At 41.4% G+C, this 25,727-nt stretch overlaps 1 protein-coding gene and 1 non-coding gene across 2 annotated transcripts in view; both read right to left on the reverse strand.

Annotated features, from left to right (window-relative positions):
• Nucleotides 1-25,727, reverse strand: part of Utrn (utrophin) — a gene marked incomplete in the record, with an annotated part of 557,450 nt that overhangs the window by 476,655 nt on the left and 55,068 nt on the right.
• LOC115069759 lies at nucleotides 9,787-9,947 on the reverse strand. The gene has a single exon (XR_003848992.1). It is a non-coding gene; the product is annotated as a U1 spliceosomal RNA (small nuclear RNA).

Below are 25,727 nucleotides of genomic sequence, written 5' to 3' on the forward strand. Positions count from 1 at the left end.
TCTGTACCTGGAATCTCCGAACAACACCCCAAACCTTCAAAATTAGGTCCTCTGCTGGCCCTAATAATCCTACCTTCCTGGAGCTGTTTATCTCAGCCCTGTGCACCCATCAACCTCCACAACAAATGGTACCTTTTGTCTTTTGCAGGACAGGAGATGATGCTGATGATTCAACTCCAGCCCTTGCATATACTAGGTAAACACTCAACCACTGTGTTTTAATTTTTTTTATTTATTTTATTTATATGTATGTAAGTGCACTACATGCATGCCATGCCCATAGAGGCCAGAAGAGGGCATCAGATTCCCTGGAACTGGAATACGGATGGCTGTTAGTCGCCACTGAGTGCTAGGAGTCAACCCCAGGTCCTCTGGAAGAACAGCAAAGGTTCTTAACCTCTGAGCCCTCTGTTTTAATTTTAATTTGAAATAGGGCCTCACTAAGTTTCCCAGGCTGACTTTGAAGTCACTCTGAAGCCCAGGCTGGCTCTGCCTGAACTTGGGATCTGTCTGCCTCAGCCTCCCAAGTAGATAGGATTACAGGTATATACCACTTACACCAGATGGTACGTTCATGAAATCTTTAAAGAAATTTTCTCCCTTAGCCCTTGTCCTAGTTTGCTGCTCTGTTGCTGCAATAAAGCACTGACCAAAATCAGTTTGGGGGCGGAAAGGGTTTATTTCACCTTACAAGTTACACTCATCACCAAGGGAAACCTAGAACAGAACTTGGCGGCAGGGACTGAAGCCCAAGATCCTGGAGGAATGCTGTTTACTGGCTTGCTTCCCCTTGTTGAGTTACCCTCCTTATACAGCCCAGGTCCACTTGCTCAGGGATGGCACCGCCCAGAGCAGGCTGGGTCCTCCCACATCAAGTAGCAATTAAGAAAATACCTCACAGACATTGGCCATGAGCCAATCTGATAGAGGTAATTCCTCAAATGAGTTACTCTCTTCCCAGGTGTTTCTGGTTTGTGTCAAGCTGACAAAAACAAGACCAGCAGAACCCTGTACCCACTCTGTCCTCTCCTTTGAATTCCTATGGAATTTGATTCCTTATTGACGACAAACTGCTTTACATATCTATGCCTATATGATCAACTCTTCTAGTGAGGTTCTTAATTCTTGGAAGAAGAAAATGTCTTTTTCCTTGGCTTCTCCTATACAGTTCTTTATACACCATAAATGCACAGTAAGTGTTTATTGAATTACCAAAGGCAAAGCTTGTTGTATCATTATTAAAAAGAGAAACAATCCTGATCATTCAGAAGCAACTATGATTTAGCAGTGTAACAAAACTTCTTTTACGGAACTAACTTAATTCCAGTAAAATTAGAGTGTTTGGGGTCTTTCCTCCTATTTGTTTGGTTTCGTTTGGTTTTGGTTTGGTTTTGTTGTGGTTTTTGAGACAAGTTCTCAGTATATAGCCCAGGTTGGCCTGGAGCTGATGAAATTCCTATCTCAGTCTACCTCAACATTGAGATATAGGCATGAACCACCAAATCAGCCATTTGTTTTAGTTCTTCAGTGCTACTGCTCAAAGCCAAGACCCTGTACTGCTCTCCCTGAGCTGCACCCCCAGGTCTGAAACTTTTTTTCTGGGGAGCTCTGAGGGGTGGGAGGGACAGTGCTGGGGATCAAACCCAGCAAGTACTCTGACACTAAGTCATATCCCAGCTGCTTGTTTTAGGTGTCTTACACAGAGAAAGATGCTAACAAGTAGAGTTGAGTGAAGAGTTCATCACCCATCTGCAGTTACTGCTGTCATACATTTAAGTTCCTACCAGATAAACTAGACCCTAGAGCCTGTTTACACCACACCAGGTCTGAAAAGCCGGGCTCTGAGAATGATCTGCCCATGTTATTTAAAAGTTGTAGCTGCTAGATCTTAGGATGGGAAACTTACTACATAATCACTCTCCAGCCCCCCTTTTCTTAACTTCTTAATCAAAGGCATACTAAAGCAGATAATAAACAATATAATTCTACATCCTGTCATGCAGCGGGGAGCGAGTCTTATGTGGCCGCACCTCTCCCTCAGGATCTATAGGCAGTTAAAGGTTGCTGTGGGGAAGGAGAGACATGTTCTTCAGTGGTACAGTCACTAGTAAGGGGCCTGTCTTAGTTTCTTGTCCTACTGCTATGAGAGAATACTCTAACACAAGCAACTTAAGAGAGAGGTTTTGGCTCACAATTACAGATTAAAATCCATCACTGCAGTGGCAGGAACTTGAGAGAACTGACCACAATACATCTAGTCCAGGACAGAAGGCAATGAATTAACACATGCCTGCTCTTGCTCAAGTGGTTTTCTCCTTTACATTCAGTCAGAACCCAGCCCATGAAATAGTGCTGTCCACATTCTTCCCACCCCAGCCAACCCAATTAAGAAAATCCCTCATAGGCAAGCCGACAGGCCAACCTAATCTATACAGTTCCTCATTAAGACTCCCTTCCCAGGTGATTCTATGTTGTGTCAAGTCGACAATGAAAGGGCTGGAGAGATGGCTCAGTAATTAAGAGCACTGGCTGCTCTTGCAGAGGACCTGGATTCAATTCCCAGCACCCACAGGAGGACTAACAACCATCTGTAACTCCAGTTCCAGGGGATCCAGCACCCTCTTCTGATTCCATGGGCATTGCATGACGGGTGCACCTACTTACATGCAGGCAATACACTCATACACATAAAATAAAAATAATAAAATATTCTTTTAAAGTTGAAAATCAAAACTAACCATTCCAGTGTCATGCATCTGTGAGAGGGAGAAGGGGGGGAGGGAGGGAGGAAGGGAGGGAGAGAGAGAGAGAGAGAGAGAGAGAGAGAGAGAGAAGGGTGCAAGAGAGGGAGAGAGGAACAGGAAGGGAGGAGTAGAATGAAGCTTAGTTGAGAAGTTGAGAAGAGGAAGGGGATAGCAGGAGTGGGAAAGCACACGGGAAGGTAACGGGGTGAATACGACCAAAATACACCACCATATTTGTGTATAAAAATTGTGTAATGAAACATTATGTATAATTCATATATGCTAATAAAAATATATAGTTCCATGTAGGGATGACTCCTACAATGTGGACATGCTCTGGACAAGTGACTTTTACTTAACCTTGAAACCAAAAAGTTAATATCTTAATTTGTTTATAATGAGACAAGCTCACTGAGCCATGTGCTCCTCTTGTGACCTAGAAGTACGGCCTCGATCCCTCATGACCCTTCTTTGCCCTTGACCCAAAACAATATACGGATGAGAGTGTATGTTTTGCATATTCATTAGAAATAGGGAAGATTATTCCATTTGTGTTGAAAATGCCAGGAATTGAATTTGATAACGTTTGTGGGTGTGTGTCCATGGAGGTCAGAAGGGACACAGTCCTCTGATCAGACAGTTATAGTTTCACTTCCCTATTTCATGCTGGATACATAGTTTCAATAAAAGAAAGAGCAAGCCCTTTGTTGGAAGCGCAGTTCTGAGAGAAATTGGAAGGAACGAGTGCTCAGAGGGGTCTGGTCTCTCTTTGCTAAAATGGATGCTAAGAGTCAGGCTATCTTTAAGCACTGCTGCAGTGTGGCATCATGTAGTAAACACTGCAATTCTGTAGGCTATTGAGTTTCATGTGCTCTGGTCTATTTTTAAATTTAAGGGCTAACGTGTGTCCATCAGTTATTGTGTTTTACTACTAAGTTCTTTTGAAAACAATGTAATTCAAAATAGCAAGTATTGAGACACTTAATTCAAAACCATATTTCAAGGGCTGAGCCTCAGTCAGCGCACAAGGCCTTGGGCTCTGTCCTCAGCACTTGCACAAAATTATATTTCAAATAGCAAACCAATGTAATCCAAAACTTGAGAAAAATTGAGATTTTAACACAGCAGGTATACTGGCAACCAACTTTAGGTACTCAAAACACCATTGTTTTAAAGTACTAACTTACAATGTGAAGTCAGCCTAAATGGTCATCTGCAGTGAGAACCCAATATATCACTGGACTGAGCTAAAATCAACTTTCACATCATATAAAGAATGGCACAGCATTGTAGTCTCCTCTTGGTTTCTCAAAATATTTAGGTGTTTATGTAGCTCTGTCTACCTCATCTTGGCAAAGTTTAACGTGCACAGGCAGTTTCTCATGACCTTGAAGTCTGTTTCAACAATGAAATCATTTGGCTTTCTATCCCACCCAGTTATTAATCACCAACAGCAAATGAAGAACTTTCACTGGGAAAACTGAGATTCAGCTGGCCAGCATCCACTCTGGGTTGTATTCACTTACAGCAAAGGTCACCGAGAACTGAATGATGACCTCAACTTTTCAGAAACCACGTTCAATATTTTGCTGCAGAGGAAACAGAACAGCTATGTGACTTTATGACAAATGCCCCTTGAACTTTGCAGTTTGGACAGGATGAGCTGAGAAAGCAGCGGGTACTGGGCAGAAAGGAGGTGTGAGGTTGTGAGGTTGTAGGACCAGCACCTGACCTTTTTCTGTCTGTCCATCAGAAGAATCCATCTATCCTAGTGTGAAGGTTTAAATGAAAATGCCCTCTTAAAGGCTCAATTACTTGAACACTTGGTCAGTTAGTAGCACTGTTTGTGGACGTTTAGGAGGTAACGGCTTTACTGGAGGAGGTATGTCACTAGGAGCGGGCCTTGAGAGTTCATGCATAGCCTTGTCCCACATCCAGTTTGCTATCTCTGCTTCCTGTGTGCTATAGGAGATGTGAGCTCTCAGCTTCCTGCTCTGGCTGCCTGCTGCCACACCTCCCCCACCATGATGGGCTCATCTCTCTGGAACCATACGCCCAATACTCTTCCTTCTAGAAGTTGCCTTGGCCATGCTGTTTTATCACAATACAGAAGAATAACTAATACACCTAGCAAGGGATGCCCATAACAGGTCCTCAACATTCCCGCTTCACTGATTAAAAAATAATAATAAGGGGCTGGAGAGATGGCTTAGCGGTTAAGAGCACTGTGACTGCTCTTACAGAGGACCCGTGTTCAATTCCCAGCCCCCATATGGTGGCTATGAACCGTCCTTAACTCCAGTTCCAGTGGAAACTGAAGCCCTCTGCTGACCTCTGCAGCACTGCACAACATGGGTGCACTCACATACATGCAGGCAATACACTCATACACATAAAATAAAAATAAATAAAATATTAAATAATAATAATAATAAAAGCTATAGTATTAGCTACTTTTGCATCACTGTGACCCAAAGACCTAACAGAAGCAGTTTGAGATGGGGAAGATTTATTTTGGCACAGTTTCAGATGGTTTCAGTCAGGACTGATCTATCATGGTGGAAGGCTCCTCCTAACACATCTGACCAGAAGGAGACAGTAAGGCCACTGCCAGGGTTCATTATAATGTTCAAGGGCCCAGCCCTAGTGACCCACTTCCATCATTGATGCCTCATAAAGGTCCCACGGCCTCCCCAACTAGAACCACCAGTTGAGCAACAAATGTCCAAAACATAAGCCTATGGTGAGCACTTCAGAGTCAAACTACAACAGCCCAGTTTTGCCATAGCCAAAGGTGACTTTTTAGAAACCAAGAACAATGAGCTGATTTTTTTTAAACTAATAAAATATTTAAAATTGATTTTAGTTTGTTTCCATGATAACAGTGACAATGGTGGTGATGATGCTAAGGAATTTGACCTTTAATTTAATTCTTTAAATTTTAGTAAGTAAGTGCTAGTATAATGAATTATCCCAGAAACTGACCTGTACTTGTGATTAACAGGCACTTTTCCTCACAGCCCTGCAAAGCCCCTTTTAGCATCCAGAAATAGAACCATCTGTTCTTCCCACAACTCCTGGATGGTTTTCACTCAAATATAGCCCTCTGGACTAAGCCCACAGTTAAAATTAATACTGTCCTGCAAACTAAGCTAAATTTTTTTCCCAAGGCATGAATAATTAGCTTAAAATAAAGGACAAAATTAGAAGAGTAATAAAAGGTTCCCTCCCCATTTCCTAATATTAGTGACTCTCTATGTGGAGAGTCACAAATAAAAAATTCAGTCTTTCTGAGATCTTTTAAAGACCCTAAGTCAGTCTATGGTGAGATGAAGTTGGCAAGATATCACATCATTTAGGGACACTATCCTGCCATAGCTTAATCTTGTTCTGTAGACTAGAGGGGTCCTTAGAAAAATTCTGTTCTCTTAGTCTGATGTCTCATCTTCCTATATCCATCAAGGTCAAAGGAAAAGTTGGCTAACAGTTTTTCTATGGTTATCCTCCCCAAAGCAAAACCCCTGGCCAAGATTCAAGTCTTTGTAGTTTATTTTGGAGGTGGTCCAAGAAAATGTGGGGAGTGAAAAAAACATGATGGGGGTGAAAGTTAGTTAATAAAAGCATCCTTAGCAAGCAAGTTACCACTGAGTTGTAATCCTCTGGGCACTTGGAGAATCACTGTAAGATGTTCATTTCAAAGGCAGATCAAGGAAGATGTGAGACAGCAATTATACTTCAGTTGTCACTGGCTGGAGGTAATGGGAACCTGAGTTTCAGGACAGTCCTGAGGATGAGCTTGTCTGGCTAGAGGACACCTGCAGACTGGTTTCCAAAACTGGAAGTCTCAGTGCAGGGAAGTGCCAGGTAGGAGGAGTGAGGCACCAACAGCCTTGGCCACAGCCAAGACTTGAACCGTTTCAAAGGAGAACTTAAACAAGAGACAACCATGTTTGCTCAAGGACACAGTTCCACAATACAAAACTGAATTTGTTTTACACACAATTATCCTTCAAAAAAAGAGGATATAGGAGCTGGAGAGATGGTTCAGAGGTTAAGAGCACTTACTGCTCTTGCAGAGGACCAGATTTTGGCTCCCAGCACCCACATGGCAGCTCACAATCACCTAGAATTCCAGCTCTAGGGAATCCGATACCCTCTTCTGACCTCTGTGGGCAAATGTACATGCTCGCATACTGACACACACATACACATAAACTAAAAAATAAAATCTTTTTAAAAATATTTACAGACAAGCGTACCTTTCACCCCTCACCAAAGAAGTTTCTTTTTGCAACAGATGGAGACTATTACAGACTTACAGAACTAGTCAAACACAGAGAATAAGTGTATCTGAGACACTTAACCCTATGTGGCACATCTTCAATGCAACCTCTACACTTAGGATGAATGCACCTCTTAACTCACACCAGAGAAGTTTCCTTATGTAGCAGATGGTGATTAACAGTGAAACCTACAATTGGCCAATGTGCAGAGAACAAGAGGCCACAGAGTACTTACCCCCTGAATAGGACACATTTCAAACCTCTGTTTCCCAAGGCTCAGAGATCACTGGGAAGAGGGGGTAGAAAGATTATAAGAGCCAGAGGTGGTAAATGACCATAGGAAAAAGTCTTCCAGACAGCTGGTCATTTACTCATATAAATTCACAGTGATGATGACAGTATGCACAAGTCCCATGCAAACTCAAGCCACACAAAATCCCAGCATAGACATGGGGAACTGGATAAGAAAGCCCAACCCAACCTAAGGAACTTTTTGGCCATTTTTTATATATGAGAGTACATTAAATTGGATGGGGGGGGAGTGCAGATAGGGGAGGGAATCTAAGGACCATCAAACTATATTGTATGAAAATCACAAAAACTTAATAAAATTAAATATTGGGGGGGGAGGGGCTAGGGACTGAACCTAGGGCCTCATGCATGCCAGGCAAGCAATCTACCATTAAGCTATAGCTCCAGCCCATTTATCTAGTACTCCAGAAGCAGTGCCAGATGGTTGGGTTGAATCCCCAGCACCACATAAAACTGAGTATGGTGGTATGTGCCTATAATCCCAGCACATGGGATATAGAGGCAGAAGGATCAGAAGTTCAAAATTATCTTCAATTATCTAGCTAGTCCAAGGCCAAATAAATATTTGCTTAAAAAAAAAAAACCTAGTCCAATGAAAGGGGGGTGGGGGTGTGAGGCTGCCAAATTTTCCACAGAAGGTCATGAGGTCAAAGATTCTAGCATGGGATTTTCATCTGATCCTCCTATCCATGGGCTGACTGTTCTCGTAGATTAGAAGCGTAAAAACAATCATTCTGTTAATAGGAAAATGGATACCTTAAGAAGCATAAGAGAAGGACTGTGCAATTAAAGCATCTGTCTCTGAATTCTAAGGAGGCTAGAAAGGCTAACTATAAAACACTATTTGTAGATATTAAATTGTTGGGCTTCCCTGTCTCCAGTATCATCCCCCACCCAGAGCATCTATTACCAAATGGAGTCACAGAAAACAAAATGCTGTGATCTTCCCAGATCCCTGAAGCACAGATTAACTTAACAAATAACAGGGATCAAGATACTAATAACATATCATCATGGGGAAATGAGAGAGATTTGGCAGGAACCAAAGTACAGACTCGAGCCTGCCGCACTGTGATCACTCAAGGCAGGCAACGGGTGGTGAGAGGGAATTGTGAACAACTGGTCTCCAAGTTCCATACCTACATGTCCTCCCAACAGTCTCCTCTCCCCACAGGTGACAGAGTCAGAAGGAAGACGGCACATGCAAGACAGTGAGGAGGGCAGCAAACTAACCTAGGATCTTACACTTCCCTCCACACAATGTTTGTCTCTAACAAAATCTGAATAACTCCTCAAAATACACCTTTTTTGTTTTTTTTAGGTAGGGCCTTATATAGCCCAGGCTGACCTGAAATTTGAGTTCCTTGTGTAGCTAAAAGGATGCTGAACTCCTGATCCTCCTGCCTTTACCTCCCAAGTACTGAGATTATGCGCATGGACCACCACACCTGATTTATGTAGCATTAGGGTCTGGATTCAGGGCTTCATGCATGTTAGGAAAGCGTTCTACCAACTGAGCTCCATCCCCCATCCCAAAACGCACCCTTGACAAAAATGAAACCTTATTTTCATTTTGTCAAACAGGCTTTCAAAGTTTGTTTTTATTGTTTTATTTATTATTCCTGTGGGGGGTTGGGTCAGATGAGAATTTGTAGGGATCGGTTCTCTCCTTTTACCATTGGTTTGAGGGACTGAACTCGGTCATCAGGCTTCATGGTAAGCACCTTTATCTGTTGGGTCATCTCACTGGCCCAGAACCTTATTTTTAATATGTTAATGATTTAACTATATGGAGAAAATCTGATAACCTACTAAGCTATGCATTTTAAACTTTTCAAAAATAAATAATCGAAATGAAAGAGGATTTCAACAAAAACAAATATCAATATAGTACTCAAGGGCAGTCTGCCAGGCTATTCTAACTCCTTTATATCAGGGGCTCCCCAACTGAGATGTGGCAATGCTGGAGACATTTTCCAGACACTCTAGATATTGGTAGGACACATTTACCATTGGCCTCCATTTGGTTTCCAATATGACTGGTCGAGGGCTATGCCATACATACCTGTTAAACAGTTGGAATAATACCTTCTTCCTGAAGAGACTATAAGTTATTAAAACAGATGTACGTCTAATAAAACCTAAGGCATTGATAAGTAATTACTATGGGTACTCCCAAGAATGAGACACATGTCAGCCTTCCCCTTTTCCATGTTCCCAAAGGCAATGGCATTGGAGGTAGTAGGTACCTGCTTCACAAGGATTCACCTACTGATCTTAAGGATATGTTTGCATATGACTGTATCTAAGAATTCCAAAGTGTTGAGTCTGAACTCACACTCAAAATTTGGTATGTTATAAATATTATTTCATTTGTACATCTAAATAATTTTAGCTCAAGGAAATTTTTGAATTTTTGTTAATAATTTTAACTATATGAATTTTATGAGGGGCTAGCATGAATGTAGTCCCCCACTACCACAAATCATGCAGCTGAGTCTCCTGCATGATGAAACTGCAGGGGTCAGCACATCTAGAATGCAATGGATGAGCCTCGCCCTGGGAAAACACCCATATGATCGTGGTATCTCTTTTGTCAGGTCAGTATCTATATGAATAATCTATCAAAATAGGTTCATGTGTTGCGACAAATGAACAGTAAGATAGTACAAAGGTAGAGGAGGGGACTGGGCTCAGGTGAAAACAGCACCTGAACCATCTTTGTAATTTTTCTGTAAATGTAAAACTATTCTAAAAATAAAAAGCTTACTTCAAAAAAGGCATAGGTGCAGGCCAGTAGGATGGTTTTGCAGGTACAGGTGCTTGCCACCAGTTTCACAACCTGAGTTTGATTCCAGGAGCCCAAATGGTGGGAGAATTGATTCCTGCAGGTTGCCCTCTGACCTTCACATGTATGCTGTGGCATCAGCATATACGAATGTTCATACACACATACACACACACACACACACATACACACACACACACACACACACAAAATAAATGTTTTGAAAGTAAAGCAATTTTTTAATGCAAATAAAGTTATAGTACATTTCTCAAAGAAGAAAATAAGAGCTGGGGCAGAATGTCCACGTCCAATTTTCATACATTGTTGATTATAAGACAAAGCAATAGACTAGTAGTTTGGAACCCTCAGGTAGCTTTGGATCAAATGTCTAGATTCTACAGGAACCCTGTTTCCACATATTTCCAAGTTAATTCTGTCTCATTCACTTATCAAAAAAAATTCCAAGGAATCAAACTGCACCAGGAGCTGAGGTAGGTCTAAGGAGTTAAGCCAGTAAGAACAGTCCTGTCCTCAATTCATGGCCTAAAGGGAAGTTCTCCTGCATGAGTACTGGATAGACACTGAGAATGTCTGAGGTAGGGTCTACATGGCAGAGGCAGAACCAGCTTTCAAAAGCACAGATCAGTAGCAGAGGTCATAAATGTGTGAATGGGTGACTGCACCTAGGAATCCTTGAACTTGATCCCAGAAGGAAGCTGTAGATCAGAGAAGAGGGAAACTCATACCTGAAAATCAGGGAAGTCTGGACAAGGTGTCCTTGACCAGCACAGGAGAGAACTGTCCTAGGCACAGAAAGAACTATAAGGACACCCCTTGCCTCCAGCAATCAATACCAAGCCCCCGGGCTGGGGGGTGTGACTCAACTAGCACAGTGCTTGCCTAGCATGCATAAAGCCTTGGGTTTGATCACCAGCACCACATAAACAGATGCGCTAGTCTACACTTGTAATCCCAGCATTCAGAGGTAGAAGCAGGGGCTAGAGATGGCTCAGTGGTTAAAGCACTTAACTGTTCTTCCAGAGGACCCCAGTTTGATTCCCAGCAGCCACATGGTAGCTAACACCCATCTTTAACTCTAATTCCAGGGGATCCCACACCCTCTTCTGGCCTCCGAGAGCACCAGGCATGTACGTGGGGCACTTACATACATGAGGCAAAACACTCATACATAAAAAATAAAATAAAATCTTTTAAAAAAAAGAAAAAAGGTAAAAGCAGGAGGGCCATGAATTCAAGGTCATCCTCTGCTATCCAGCACCTTGACATGCTTCTTAGTCACCAACACTGGCTTTAAAGTGCCCATGGAAGCAACTAGAAGCCAGCAGGGAGATGAGCTTAACTCTGGCCACTCCAAGGATGGAAAAGGAGGTTCTACTTAACTCCATTTTGGTGGACAAAATGAGAAAACAGGATTCTCAAGGCTGAAAGGGTATGCCAACTCAGAAAAATCAATCTGCCTCCCTTAACTTGAAGCTATTTCCACAGAAGAGCTTTTTCACATGCTAATTATTTTTCCAATTTTAGCCTACTTGAAAAGCAAAATAGTGCCCTGTTGACCAGGTTGCTTGGCCCACTGCAACTTTTTTTTCTCCATCTCCTCTGTAATCAGCCTGTCAGCGGGTACATCTCAACATCTTCAGGATGTTGACGTTAGCACCACTTACGCCCACTACTCTAGATCTAGAAACTGATAGCCAACTGTGGAAAGAGTGCCTGCTGCACCTCACACCTCACTGATGCGTCTGCTCAGCAAACTTGGAGCCAGTGTCTGTCACTCACTCTGTGTATGGTGTGCAAAGGGATTACTGTCACCCCGGGCTACAGGTGAGTAGAATAAGAAAGTATAAAACCAGTTTTTGAGCCAAAGACATAGCTCAGTTGATAAGAGTGCTTACCTAGACACAAAGCCCTGGGTTTGATCCCCCGTACCACCTAAACCAAGCAGTGTGGCAAGTGTCTATAATCCCAGCACTCTGCAGGTGTATGCAGAGGATTGGAAGCTCAAAGTCATCCTCGGCTCCACAATGAGTCTGAGGTCTGCCTAGATATGAGACTCTGTCTCAAAAAAAAAAGGGGGGGTGGGGGATTCAAAAAAAATAAAAGACCAGTGACAAAAGATTTTAAATACTGCAGCACTTCCTCTAATTGCCACAAGACCAGGGAAACAGCAGGCACGGGCACACAATAAAGTTCACCAAATCATTGATTTTTTTTCCTTCTAATTCTTGACCATGTATGGCACAATTCAGATTGATTAAAAACCCAAGAAACATAAACAGATAAGAAACATAAAACCTTAGAAATCAATGCTTACACTGTTCCCAATGCACACTCATAGTCCAAGAATTTACTCCTCATAAAACATCAGGCCAGCACCTTCCAAATTATAGGACATAAATGTCATGTCTTTATTTCAATAATCAAGATGCAGACTTACCTTCAACACTTTGCATTTTATTTAGATTTTATTGCATAGAGAAATTTTGCAACACAGGGTCTAGAAACTAATTCACTGAGTCTACAGAACACAATCTAAAGGGTTTTTATTTCATAGCGCACACTTCATTTAGCTATAAAATAAATCCTCATCATAAAACATAAGCTTCTCCTTCTAACAGAAGTAGCAAAGGACCAGCAGGAGCTAGATCCAGGCCATAAGGGTCCAGGAAGACATGAAAGGGGAAACAAAGTATTTCCACAACACACTTACAAAGGATCCACAACCCCCCAGTTTAAAACTACATTACTATGAAATACACCTTGATTTTAATGCATATGCGCAAAGATGGAATATAATTATATTAAAGGATTCATATTAGCAGAGATAAAAGCATAGTTATTTCCATTTTGAGATTTTTCCCCCTATTTCAAAATGTCCCTTAATCCACAGTTATGCGGACGTGGAGAGAGAGAGAGAGGGGGGGGGATCTTTCCTTCTGTAACACTAGTAATTCATGGTTAGCTAATACAGTTTTCCCCTTCCTTCCTTCCTTCCTTCCTTCCTTCCTTCCTTCCCTCCCTCCCTCCCTCCTTCTCTCCCTCCTTCCCTCCTTTCTTCCTTCCTTCCTTCTTTCAACAGGGTCTCTCAGTATGTAGCCCTGGCTGGCTTAGAACTCAATATATAGATCAGGATGGCTTGCAACTTTCAATGATCCTCCTGCCTCTGCCTCCGCCTCCATAATGCTGGGATTACAGGTGTGCACCATCATGCCCAGCCAATAAATTAACAACTAATTTACCTAATTTAAATGCATATAAAGCATATATAAAAAAGCCCCCTGAGAGCAGGGGACTAGCGGATGCCACGCTGCATGGGTAAGTTCATGTTATCTCAAAGGAAAGTGACTGTGCTAGAAAAGCAAGTGTCATCAGCAAACACAATCCAGGAGCTTCAAACACCCAAAACAGGGTGCATCAAGAAGAAGCTAAAGACATGCAGTCCTGAAGTCAGCTGGAAAATAGGCCAGGTCAGAAGCCAGGAGACCAGCCCTGGCATTAAGTTCACCACGGTCATGCCAGTAGAAAAGGATCAGTGCTGGTGTGATATGTGGAGCTGCTCTTCAGGCGGTCAAGCTGATGGTTATCTGGTGGTATTGCCATGAATGATGTGCAAGTGACCTAGAAGAATCTGTGCTCTGTGCCTTTCTTCCCAGCACCTTGGAGCCTGCCTCTCACAGTATCTGGAGCAGCAGTATTCAATGGTATCTATCATGCTTTGAGACTGAGGTGACAGGTTCTCCTCTAGTTGGAAAAATAACCCTCTCTGCAGACTAAATAAAGCTTTTTATACAAGGCACCAAAAGGCAACTAGGTCGTACAGTAGAGATCTACAGGGGTGGCTGGGTGCCCAGCCTCTCTGCTTGCCTGCAAACAGAAGGGAAAAAAAAAACACTTTCTGAGCAAATGAAAGTGAACTTTGAAACCAGCAAAACACTTCAAGCAGCTGGCCACAAACATATTCTCCAAACCACTACTGTCCTATAAGGCTATGTTCCCTGCCATGCAGCACATCCGCAGTTAAAGGAGCCCCACCTAGATTACAGACTCAATGGTTTGATGTGAAAATTCCCAACGGATGTGATGGCAGGATAAGCACAAATCAGTGAATATTAAAGGCTGATAAATGTGGGGCCTGATTTAAACTAAACGCTCAGTTAATACCTAGACATGTTTTTTTCCTGTATTAGCTTTTTAAAAAGCTTCATTATCACCATCATCAGCTCTTTAAATCCTTCAATTTGCCTAATTTACATGCAAAGAATTTTATATACATATTCCTTTAAAGATCAGTGTGAGCCCTCAGGCTTCATGGTGTTCAGAATGCAGCATCACTGGGGTTTCATTTCAAATCTAACCCCTCAGCCTTCTAATAACTCTACATGTTCCAGAAAATATATGGAAAGTGGATTTTTCTCTAAATAATTCTGGGTTTACCATTCATACGAAATTAATTACCAGTGTATGAAAAATGTAATAAAATAGTGAGGGTACCTAAATAATCACAGTCTCAGCAGAGTTTGGGATGATCACTTCCTCCACAGCAGCCAAAAGAGAAGAGGAAAATGTGAGGTCTGAATCCAAAGACTCAATAACGCCCATCTTTTCAGTTAGAGGTTAACCATCTTAAAACTCAAATTCAAATAAGTTATTCAAAATCTTCCATTTTCTGTAGAAATTTCTTTTGGAATCTGTAAGAGTTTAAAAATCAGAGATCCCAGCAATAGAAGAAAATGAGCAATGAAAGAAAAGCAACAAGAGAATTCGTGTAAAGAATTCGTGTAAAGAATAAAAGTAAGTTCAATCACTAACCTATCCTTTGTGGATGGCAATTTAACAGTAAAAGTACACTTGTTTTCATAGCAGCCCACCGAGCTAAAATGCATACCTGATATTTGCAGTCTTCAGTTGTTTGTGATTTTGTTTTGCTTTGTTTTGCTTCAATGGCATGCCACTAACACATGATGCTTTCAATCACCACAGTACAAAAAAGAAATATACCTGTGGGAGCTCAGACATAAAGTTTTATATTTTTATATTCATAACAAAAAGGTGAAAGCAAAATAGCAAGGCTATTAACTGTGGCTACAGGGTGGGGCGAAGAGGGAGAAGGACAATTTTCTGTTTTGTATAATTTTCATTCTACATTGGTTTTATTTTAGGAGTCTGAGTCTTTATGGTAGTTTTAACAATGTTTTTTAATCCATTATTAAAAGTTAGATTTGAGATCAAAAGTTTGTTATAATAAAATGTTCCTCCAACTTGAGAGTCATTCCACCAACGTGGCCACACTAATCCCCAGCTCACACCCGCATTTCAATTACTCTGGTTTACACAGAAAGCTTAACGTGTTCCTTTAGCCCTAGACTACAATTTCACTTCACACAATGGTAGAACTGGGCTATATGACTCATCTTCCTCTATCAAACAATGAAAGTCCTAGTGCAGTGGGAAAAAAACTACTTAGAGTTGCCAGTTCACTTAACAGTTGAAATTAAGGTCAAAATGTTGGAGCAGGAGCAAGGGGGCCGCTGGGCCCAGATCCTATCTAATTCCCACACAGCCACTAACATGGCTTTCCAACCCAAATCCTGGTGTTGCTAATGGCTGAAATAGGAAGCACCTGGTGCCTTCCACGTACAGGTCAGAGAACTGAAGTAAAAACATGAAACAGATCCAGGACCAGTCGCATGAGTATATCTTTCAAGTCATGCCAAGGAAAAATACACCAGAAGGTGATGGGGTGCACAGTTTCAGCCAAAATATTTGAAAGTATCATAATGGATATAATGCTGATTTCCTATTTCCAGATTCCAAATAGCAAAGTCCCTTATCAAATGACTTTTTTCATTTTTAAAAAATACTTTATTATTTTTATTTTATGTGTGTGTTATACCTGCATGTGTGTAAGTGCACCTGTGTCATGCAATGCCCATGGAGGTCAGAAGGCATCAAATCCCTGGAACTGGAGTTACAGATGATTGTTAGCTGCCATTTGGGTTCTAGGATTCAAACCTGGTTCTCTGGAAGAGCAGTCAGTGCTCTTAACCACTGAGCCATCTCTCCAGGCCCAACCCTCCCCTTTTCTTCTCATTTTCACACAGCTTATTCTATTTACCTAGTGCTGTTGCTGCAGCTTGGAGAGTTCTTTAAAATGTTTTTTCCTCTCCCAGGTACTCTGGCATTCTCATAAATGACATTGTCCTTGGTCTTTGGAACCACCAACTCCTTTCTCTGTGGATATCAAGGTCACAGAGGCACTCTGGTGCCTCTCAATTCTGTGCTTCTTTATTTGGATAGTCAAGCAGTCTAAATAAACAGCAAGACTACCACACTCCATCCTCTCCCCCAGCACCAGATCTTTTGGTATTCATCTCCATACCAACCCTAGCAGGCCCTTGTCCATGGGGGAAGACCTACAACGTTAATTTTCATATTCTCAGTGTCTTCCTGAGTACAACCTACACCAGATGACTAAATGTTGACTAAATACAGGAAAGAGTGAAAAAATTAAAGAAGACTTCAGCAAGTCAAAGTGACCCTAATTCTCCAGGCTACCAAAAAGAAGAGACTCGGGTACCAGAATGTGCCACCGTTCTGAATTTCCTGGCAGTGTTTCCAACTCCCCACCCCCCCCCACACACACACACCTCCTGATGAAATTCTTATTTCTAAAGAACCACCTAATCGCCATGACCTTGACCTACAACTTCTTCCACACAAGTCTATGCTCAGCCTGGCACCCACACCCCCCATATCAACACACACTAGAAGCTAAGCTTTGGCCTGACCCTCCTCAGGAACTCATTTGCTCACTCCCCACCAGCTATGGGCTTGTCCTTCCTGCCACACACACAATGGGGAACTGGGATCCAGGGGAGACTGTGCTGCCTTCTTGTCTGTCCAGGGTGGAATTGTCAGTTCAACGGGGGCAGATAGCATCCCCGCCCCCCGATGCCATCCACCACAGCCCAACATAGGACACCCCTGAGAGCTACTGAAAAGCTGCAAAATCAAGGCCTCAGCCCAACTACATTGAAGTTCCTGGCTGGGGGTTGCCAACACACTGGTGGCCCCATGAACAGCTAGGGTGGGGAATCTTCTAATCTGCCTTTCTACAAAGGAAATACCAGCATCGACATGGAGTCTTGTCAGCCAACAAAAGCACAGGAAGGGCAGCAAGAGAAGCAGGCTCTGCCAAAGTTGTTTCCTGAGCAGGAAAATCTTCAGACACATCATCTGTCCATTCACAGATGGCTGTGTCCTAGATTACCTTCAAAGAAAATTTGTATTTCATATTTTCAACCTTTTTTTTAAACTTTGGTCTCCTTCCATGAGAATATTTTCCACATTCAATAAAAATGCTACTTTGACATTAATTTTAACGTTTTTATTTCTAACACGATCACTAAAGAAATCTACGCTACAAAAACAAGAAGAAATTCAGTTCAACAACAACTGAGAAGAAGCAATAACAAGCCTTCGTTGAATTTGAAATCATGTACACACTGATTTTCTATTTTTATTAAAGTAACATCCTTGAGATTTTTTTATTTTTTAGAAAAATGCTTTTTATTTTCCCAGTCTTTTGACTGGCTGGGAGGGAAAGAAAGAATGTCCTCTAAATGGACCAGAACTCATACAGCATTTAAATATATCTGAAGTTGTAGTCTAGTCACTTAATTTGTTTACTATTTGCCTGTAATTTTCTTCAGGCTGTCTCCTGGTTTCAACTGCGGTAGCTACTCCTGATGCTTTGTAGCAAGAGAACAAAACAAGAATAGCCAAACACAGAGACTACCAAGAAGCAAGAAGATCCGGTGAGAGTCCAAAGAGATCTCAGAAAGGCCACAGTGTCTACGTCTGCTCATAGATTATAATTCAGGGCCTGGAGAGGCATTAGGATTATATGTTGGGACCACATAGTTACTAAATAAGGAAGCAAAGTAAGAGCCAGAGTAGAGGATTGTAGCAGAATAATACCCTATGACCAAGAAAGCCAATCACTAAGAAAACAGGCCGATGCCTTCATTTTAGTTGGATGCTTGCAGTAACACCTGCCATCTCATTCATATGCAACTAGGAAGAAAACATTGAGAGGGAAAGAACAATCGTTAAGAAAAAAGTCAACTTTCTTAAAACTCTAAGTAGCCTGAAAATTTGTTTTCATAGTGAAAGTATTCATTCAGGAAATGTGTGGTCCAATAAAACATATCTCTTAGACTTTTTTCTCAGAAAACCCATATAATAAGTAAATGTATATACAGATATCTGAACTGATCAGGAAAACGAAGTCACTCTAGAATTCAACTCCAGTGAGGAAAAGGCACAGGATGGTATTCTCGGCAGCCCTACGTGAAGCTCCGTGTCTACCCTTCCTCAGAGAAGCCTATGCATAAACAAAAGCTCCTCATTTCTACTGCCCCCACCTGTTTGCTTCTACTCCTTCTCAGCTCTGAACTATACATATTTTTTTAAAGTACAGTGCCTTCCTGCCAACACAGTAAACTGAAAACAATACAGAACAACGTCTACCACAGAGCCAAGTGTGCTGGTGCACCCCAGTACTCACTGCACGTGGGAAGTGAGGCAAGAAGATGTAGAGTTCCAGAGCAGCCTGGGCTACATAGTAACAATGCCCTGCCACAGAGGAAACTTTTTTTTTCTAACGACAGTAAGCAGGCAACACATAGGAAGTTACCTTGAAAACAGCGACATACATTTATCACAACTTTAAGGCTCTGCATCCTCTGTCCAAAGAAGCCAATCAGGCTGGCACATCAGCATCTGCCAAATGCCACAGTGAAGCACCCGGTGGCTTGTGCCCTCTGTCAGGTATGCCTGATGTGGCATCAGAAGAAGACCACTTTATCCTGTCACCAGCCTGGCTCTGCTTTCGGCAGCTTCCAGACTCACAAATTCTACTCTGAGTGAAAGGGAGGCTCTGCCTCCGCTGACACCTTTTTTCAAAGCCTCCCTGACAAACTTACCTTGGGATCTCCTACAAGCCTGGAGAGACACTTGCCCAGGGAAATCCAGTGTGCACTTTTTCCAACAAAATGTGGTGGCTGTCAGGCTGATCATCACCTATGGAGGCTGAGATACTAAGCAAAGCGATGAAGGAAGTCGACACAAAAGCTGTCTGCGAACTGCACGCTGGGATGTCCTGTTGGTGAGTGCCTTTTATTTTTTTAGTTTTCCCATGAGAGGATCTGACTAAATCTAACCCAACCGCCCCTAAGTACCAGGCAGGAAGTTGCACTTTCAGGCAATGAAAACTCTTGAGGTAGTTTTGTTTTTGTTTTGCTTTTTTAAAGTAGTCACAACTAAGGACCTTTGAATGTTCCTGACCTATTAGGCAGATGTAACTTTTCTTCTTGTTTTGGCAGTTTTAAACACACATACAAAACACACACACACACACACACACACACACACACACCACTCACTATGCATACACATCAAGGCATTTGCCCCGGGTATATAATGGGACTGAAGCGATTGGTTACATATTAACTATACAGTAACAACCTGCAATTATTATTAGTGTCTATATATGCCTTGAAGAAATAAGACTCAAAAAGGATTTTTTTAGGAACTGCTAAATAAGAAGAAAAAGAAAAAAAAAAAAACCCAAAGAGAACCATCAGAGGAAGAAATTTTAGATCATATATGATCTGAGATTGAGAATTTCACAAATGTTAGAGGTAATCAGGTCTGAATCTTAGACATTAGCAAAAGTCACTTTTCCCTCTCAAAGGTATGATATGGGAAAATATAGTAATTATTCAAAAACTTTAACTCAAGGGCTGGAGATGGCAGAGGACCCATGTTCGGTTCCCAGAACCCACATGGAAGCTAATAACCATCCATAACTCCAGTTCCAGGGGATCCAATGCCCTCTTCTGACCTGCTTTGACACTCACTGCATGTATGTGGTACACTTATATACATGCAAGCAAAACACTCATACACATAAAAAAAAAGTTTTTTTTTTTTTGGTCTTTTTGAGACAGGGTCTCTGTAGCCCCAGTTGGCCTGGAACTCACTATATAGACCAGGCCGGCCTCAAACTCACAAGATCCCCCTGCCTCTACCTCCCAAGTGCTGGGATCAAAGGCATGCACCACCACGCCTGGCATAAAAAAATTTTTAGGTCTAATCATTTTTTCATACCTTATTATGTCTGAACAAATTTGTCCAATGATATTAATTACCCCTTTAAAACCCTACTTTAGGATTTAATTTTTAATCCTCCTTCATAAAAACTAAACAGAACAAAATCTGCATAAAGCATAACAAAGAAAATACCACAAGGTCATTAACTTTAAAAAATAAAAACTCCTCTCTTTATTTTCCAACGCAAGGCCACAGGCCTTATAATATGTATTAATGATATGATTCATTCATCTTTTAAAAATGATTTCCGAGTCCCAAGGCTGCACTATGTAATCCATTGTTTTAATTATTTCTTGGCACACAGCTGACTTTAGAACTGACCACTGAACTTTCACATGTCAAACTGAACTTTCCATTGTGGGAAATTCCTAAAACATTCATGTTTGACTAAGTATAAATGTCATTATAACTCAACCGGGTCTGGTGGCACACGACTTTAATCCCAGCACTTGGGAGGCACAGGCAGGCGAATCTCTAAACTGGGTCTACATAGTGAGTTCCAGACCAGCAGTGGCTACAGAGAGACCTTGTCTCAAAAAAAAAAAAAAAAAAAGCCATCAAAATTCAAGAGCAAAGAAGGCCTGCATCATCCCACAGGACTTCAAAACTCACTTCCGAGCAGGAAGGCAGGAAAAGTGATACACGGAGCACACACAGGGCAAAGGCTGCAATGGAACATCTCAAAATACCTGACAGTAAGAAAAATGAGATGCAACCATCCGCTGACCAAGAGTTACCTGAGCGAGCTTTTGAAATCATCTCACAGGAGGGCCTTTCTGAAAACCTTGTTCTCTCAGAACCTGCTCCTCACAGATCTGTTCTGCTAGATTATTATACAGTGGCCTCATTCCTAGTTGTTGTGAAATCGATAGACCATTTCAGTCACAAGTATCTGTCTAGGGTAAGCACTTCTTATTCAATCAGGTGCTGACAGCAGTAATCAAATTTTGTACATAGCACTAGCTCTATTATAGCCCCATAGCCACTGGCTTCCAGCCCGGGTGTACTCTCATCAGAAGGGAAGGAAGGAATGCAGTGGAGAGAGAATACAGAGCAAGCTGCTAATATGCAGAAGGTTGTACAGCAAAGAAAAGTATTCCGACACTAAACCTCTCTCTATGGAGGAAAAACACCTAGCAACACACACGTACACACACACACACACTCGTGCACACACACACACACACCCCACAAGCAAATACAAATATATATATATACATACAAACACACCTTCAAGCCCAGGTCAGCTGACTGCACCACTAAAGGTGTAGCTTCTTTGTCCTATGGGAAACTCCTCTTGGCTTTGAACATCGTATTTTAACTGTCATTCCAAACTAATGAACCTACACACCTGACCCTGCCAAGCAGCAGGCAAGGGATAGTGCCAAACCACGCCCCCAACACCAGGGAGAGTGAGTGGGAGGAGCATCATACTCCTCCAATGGACTCTGGGCAAGGCTGGCTTTGGCAGCCTCTCCACTGCAATTAAACTTGAGTCACATTTTTTTCCCCCTCAAATCAGAATAAAAAAGTTGGGGAGGAAGTGGAGATCTGACTTTGAAATATTACCTGACTTGCATTTTCAGAATCCCAATTTTCAAAGAAAACCAACACCCTACTAAAAGATATTCTCAGCTTAAATGCAGTGTGTATGGTTCCAGTCTCAGATAGGAACTTTACTTTTTCTCATTTTATAGCCTTTCTGTCTTGAGATAAACAGATGACCATTTTTTTTCTCATTTTTTATAAACTTTCTGTCTTGAAATAATCTTAGACTTATAAAAAGAAGTTGTAAAAATAGCACACAGAATTCTCATGTTTCTTCAAGTAGCTTACCCAAATGTGACCATCTTACATAACCAGGGCATATCGATCAAAGCCAGAGACTTAACATTCATACAGGAGTAGGAATAAAGTGACAGATTTGACTCTATTCCTCCAACTGTCCTGTTTCTAGATCATAATTCAATCCAAGATTCCCAGGTATAAATGAAGAATCTACAAAAAATCCTTTCTAATAAATCACATCCTATGTATGAATACTTCTGGTCCCCACACAAAGCTCTGCTTCCCTTCGGGCTAATGAGGTTGTGTTGTCATTAAACACTGACTCTTCCAGGCTAGAACTATTCCTTCCTCCATCATTCTTCCCTCCTTTTATCTGCCAGACTTGTGAACTTCTCCCTGTAATAGGTCACATAGAGTTTCATAGCCCCTGTCCCAATCAAGCCTTAACCAGAGGGTTGCCAATCAAAACTCCTCCCATCTGAGAAAAACTATGCACTGAGAGGCACAGATTAGATAAATAGATGATAGATAGATAGATATAGATAGATAGATAGATAGATAGATAGATAGATAGATGATAGATAGATGATAGATATTTAGATAGATAGATAGATAGATAGATAGATAGATAGATAGATGGATGGATGATGGATGGATGGATAGATAAAAAATGATAGATAGATAGATAGATAGATAGATAGATAGATAGATAGATAGATAGATAGATAGATAGATAATTGATCTAAGGCAATGCCCTTCAACTAAACACATGAATAGTTCTGCAACAAAGAACATTTATGACTGGTGAGCAGGATCAAAAAGGGTTTTGAAAGAATGCCATGGGGTCAAGTCAGGCTTCCCACCAACTGATCTCAGGTCTAATTTCGAGTGAATCACAAAGGAATTATTTTGGAGCTCCATAGCTTTCTTTGGGTATTACCGCTGCAAATGAAGGATGTGGATCTGCACCCATGAAATCCACAGCTTCACCAAGCTCCTACCCTTACCTCACCTGCATTCAACTGTTTCTTAGGCCATGCCGCCTTCAAAGACGCCCCTCCTCCAGGAACTCTTTCCTCTCGTCTTCCTCCAGAGCCCCCAAATGATCTTTCTTTTTAAAAAATATTTTATTATTTTTTATTTTATGTGTATGAGTGTATTGCCTGCATGTGTATAAGTGCACCCATGCTGAGCAATGCCACAGAGGTCAGAAGAGGGAGTTGGATCCCCTGGAACTGGAGTTACAGACAGTTGTTAGCTGCCATGTGCTGGGAACTGAACCTGGGTCCACTGCAAGAACAGTCAGTGCTCTTAACCACTAAGCCATCTCTCCAGGCCCCCAAATGATCTTTCTAAAATACCTGTGCAGCTCTAAAGTCCTTAAAGGTTTCCCATATAAGAATGGAGACTCTACCAGGTTCACACACACACACATACACACACACACACACACACGCACACGCACACACACACACCACCTCTCAACCACATCCCTTGACTGTGCTGGTGATCTACATCCCTTACACTCAAGAACACAAACATGATCAAGACTTCCCCATCCCGAAGAGTCTCACAATCTTTTTTTCCCTTACAGTGCTAAGGATATACCCAGGGCCCTGTGCATGACCGACTAATACTCTACCACTGAGCTACATCCTCAACCCTCCTTTTAGCATTTTCATGAGAGTGTTATTGTTTAGAACACAATTCTCTTCAGTAACTGGGAAGGGATTGATTCCAGGACCCTCTACAGATGCCAAAATCCACAGAGGCACAAGAACCTTAAATAAAATACCATAGTATTCACATATAACTATGCGTATCCTATGACAAACTTTAAACCATTCCTAGATAACTCATAGTCACACTATAAAATAAACAAAAACAGTTCTTATGCTATCTTATTTAGGGGAAAATGTCAAGAAAAAAACCTGCACATGTTCACTATGGAAACAATTTTTTCCAAATATTGTTGATCCATGGCAGCTGAATCCACATATATGGAACCCACGAAAACAATACAATTTTTCCAGTACTCAAAGAACATTCCAGAATTATTTTAATCCATTCTTTCCTAACTAGGAAATTCTATCTAGGTTCTTAATCATATTAAAGATTAACAAAACCCTACATTAACATGAAAAGAGTTCCTCACACAATGTTAACAATACATGCCTAAGAATACTCATATTACTGTTGGTATGACTGAAACAACTATAAAAAAAGTCAAAGTCAGGAAAAACTCTTGGAAAAATAAGCAAACCCAAAAAAGCAATGTCAAGGATGGTATTTAATGGAGTGTTTCTCAGAGTATTTTTCCAAAGCACCAAAGATATAAATAAAATCTAAAATCATGCCTTTATTTCCATATTAGTATAGCAATGGAATTGAATGACATTATAATCCACAAAATTATGTTAAAGAGAGTCACATCTTATCCCCTCTATGGTCCCGTTAAGACAATACCCCAACCATAGAGGCAGGTCTCAGATGTGTATTTTAAAGAGCGGGCTAATAAAGCTTCTGGGGTGGGGCCATATTTAAGTATTAGCTTTAGTTTTGCAATGGCAAGGCCACAAACCTGGAATGAATTGAAAGAAGAGTTCCTAGGAGTCATGTTTCAGGAAAATTACAAGTTTTCTCACAATTAGGAAAAGTTCCATGAAAGTAGCCTGAGTAAAAGAAACAATCCCAGCACACCCTCAATGAGGAGGAGAGGGAGTAGATGCCACAGATTCTCCCACCAAGAAAAGTGAGGGACTTTAAGGGGAACTTGGAGGTCTTACCCACAGCACTCCTCATAGCACTATGAGTCTGATTCTATGCGTGTGTGTGTGTGTTCACACTCAGTAGCAAGCATGCTTCTGACTGGCAATGTTGCTTCCACACGGAAGTGCAACAGCCTTCATCCACTGCAATGAGACATGGAAACACTGACAGAGATCTGCCATAGAGCAGACCAACACTCCACGATGCCAAGTGAAGAAGCCACTTTTCAGAAGCAGGATCAGCCTGTCAGAGCCATGAGGGAATCCCATATGGCTAAATGCTTAAAGCAGGAATCCCTGAGATGTACATTCCCACCTTCCCTAGTGGCAGAAAGGAAGGCCATTCCCTGAGCTCTTCGGGGAGGCAAGAACAGTGACTTAGACAGCAAACAACATAAATAATACAACACAAGGGGCTGGAGAGATAGCTCAACGGTTAAGAGCACAGGCTAGTCTTGCAAAAGACCCAGTTTCAAATCCCAGCACCCACATGGTATCTGGCAGTCATCTGTAACTCCAGGTCCAGGGGATCCTATCCCTTCTTCTATCCCCCTCAGGCACTTTATAACATGGGTGCACTTACATATATGCAGGCATAACACTCACACATAAAACAAAAATAAATAACACAAATACTGAAAAATAAAGAATGTCTCTTAAATATATAATATATGAGAGACAAAGATGTCTATATCTATAGATTTTTATATAGAGATAAATTATATACTATATATTCATACAGATATACCTATAGACATGATAGATGATAAACAGGAGATGATAGATAGATGATAGATAGATAGATGATGATAGATGACAGATAGATAGATAGATAGATAGATAGATA

Source organism: Nannospalax galili, unplaced genomic scaffold (genome assembly GCF_000622305.1).
Source record: "Nannospalax galili isolate Female #2095 unplaced genomic scaffold, S.galili_v1.0 scaffold154, whole genome shotgun sequence".
Taxonomy (NCBI): Eukaryota; Metazoa; Chordata; class Mammalia; order Rodentia; family Spalacidae; genus Nannospalax; species Nannospalax galili.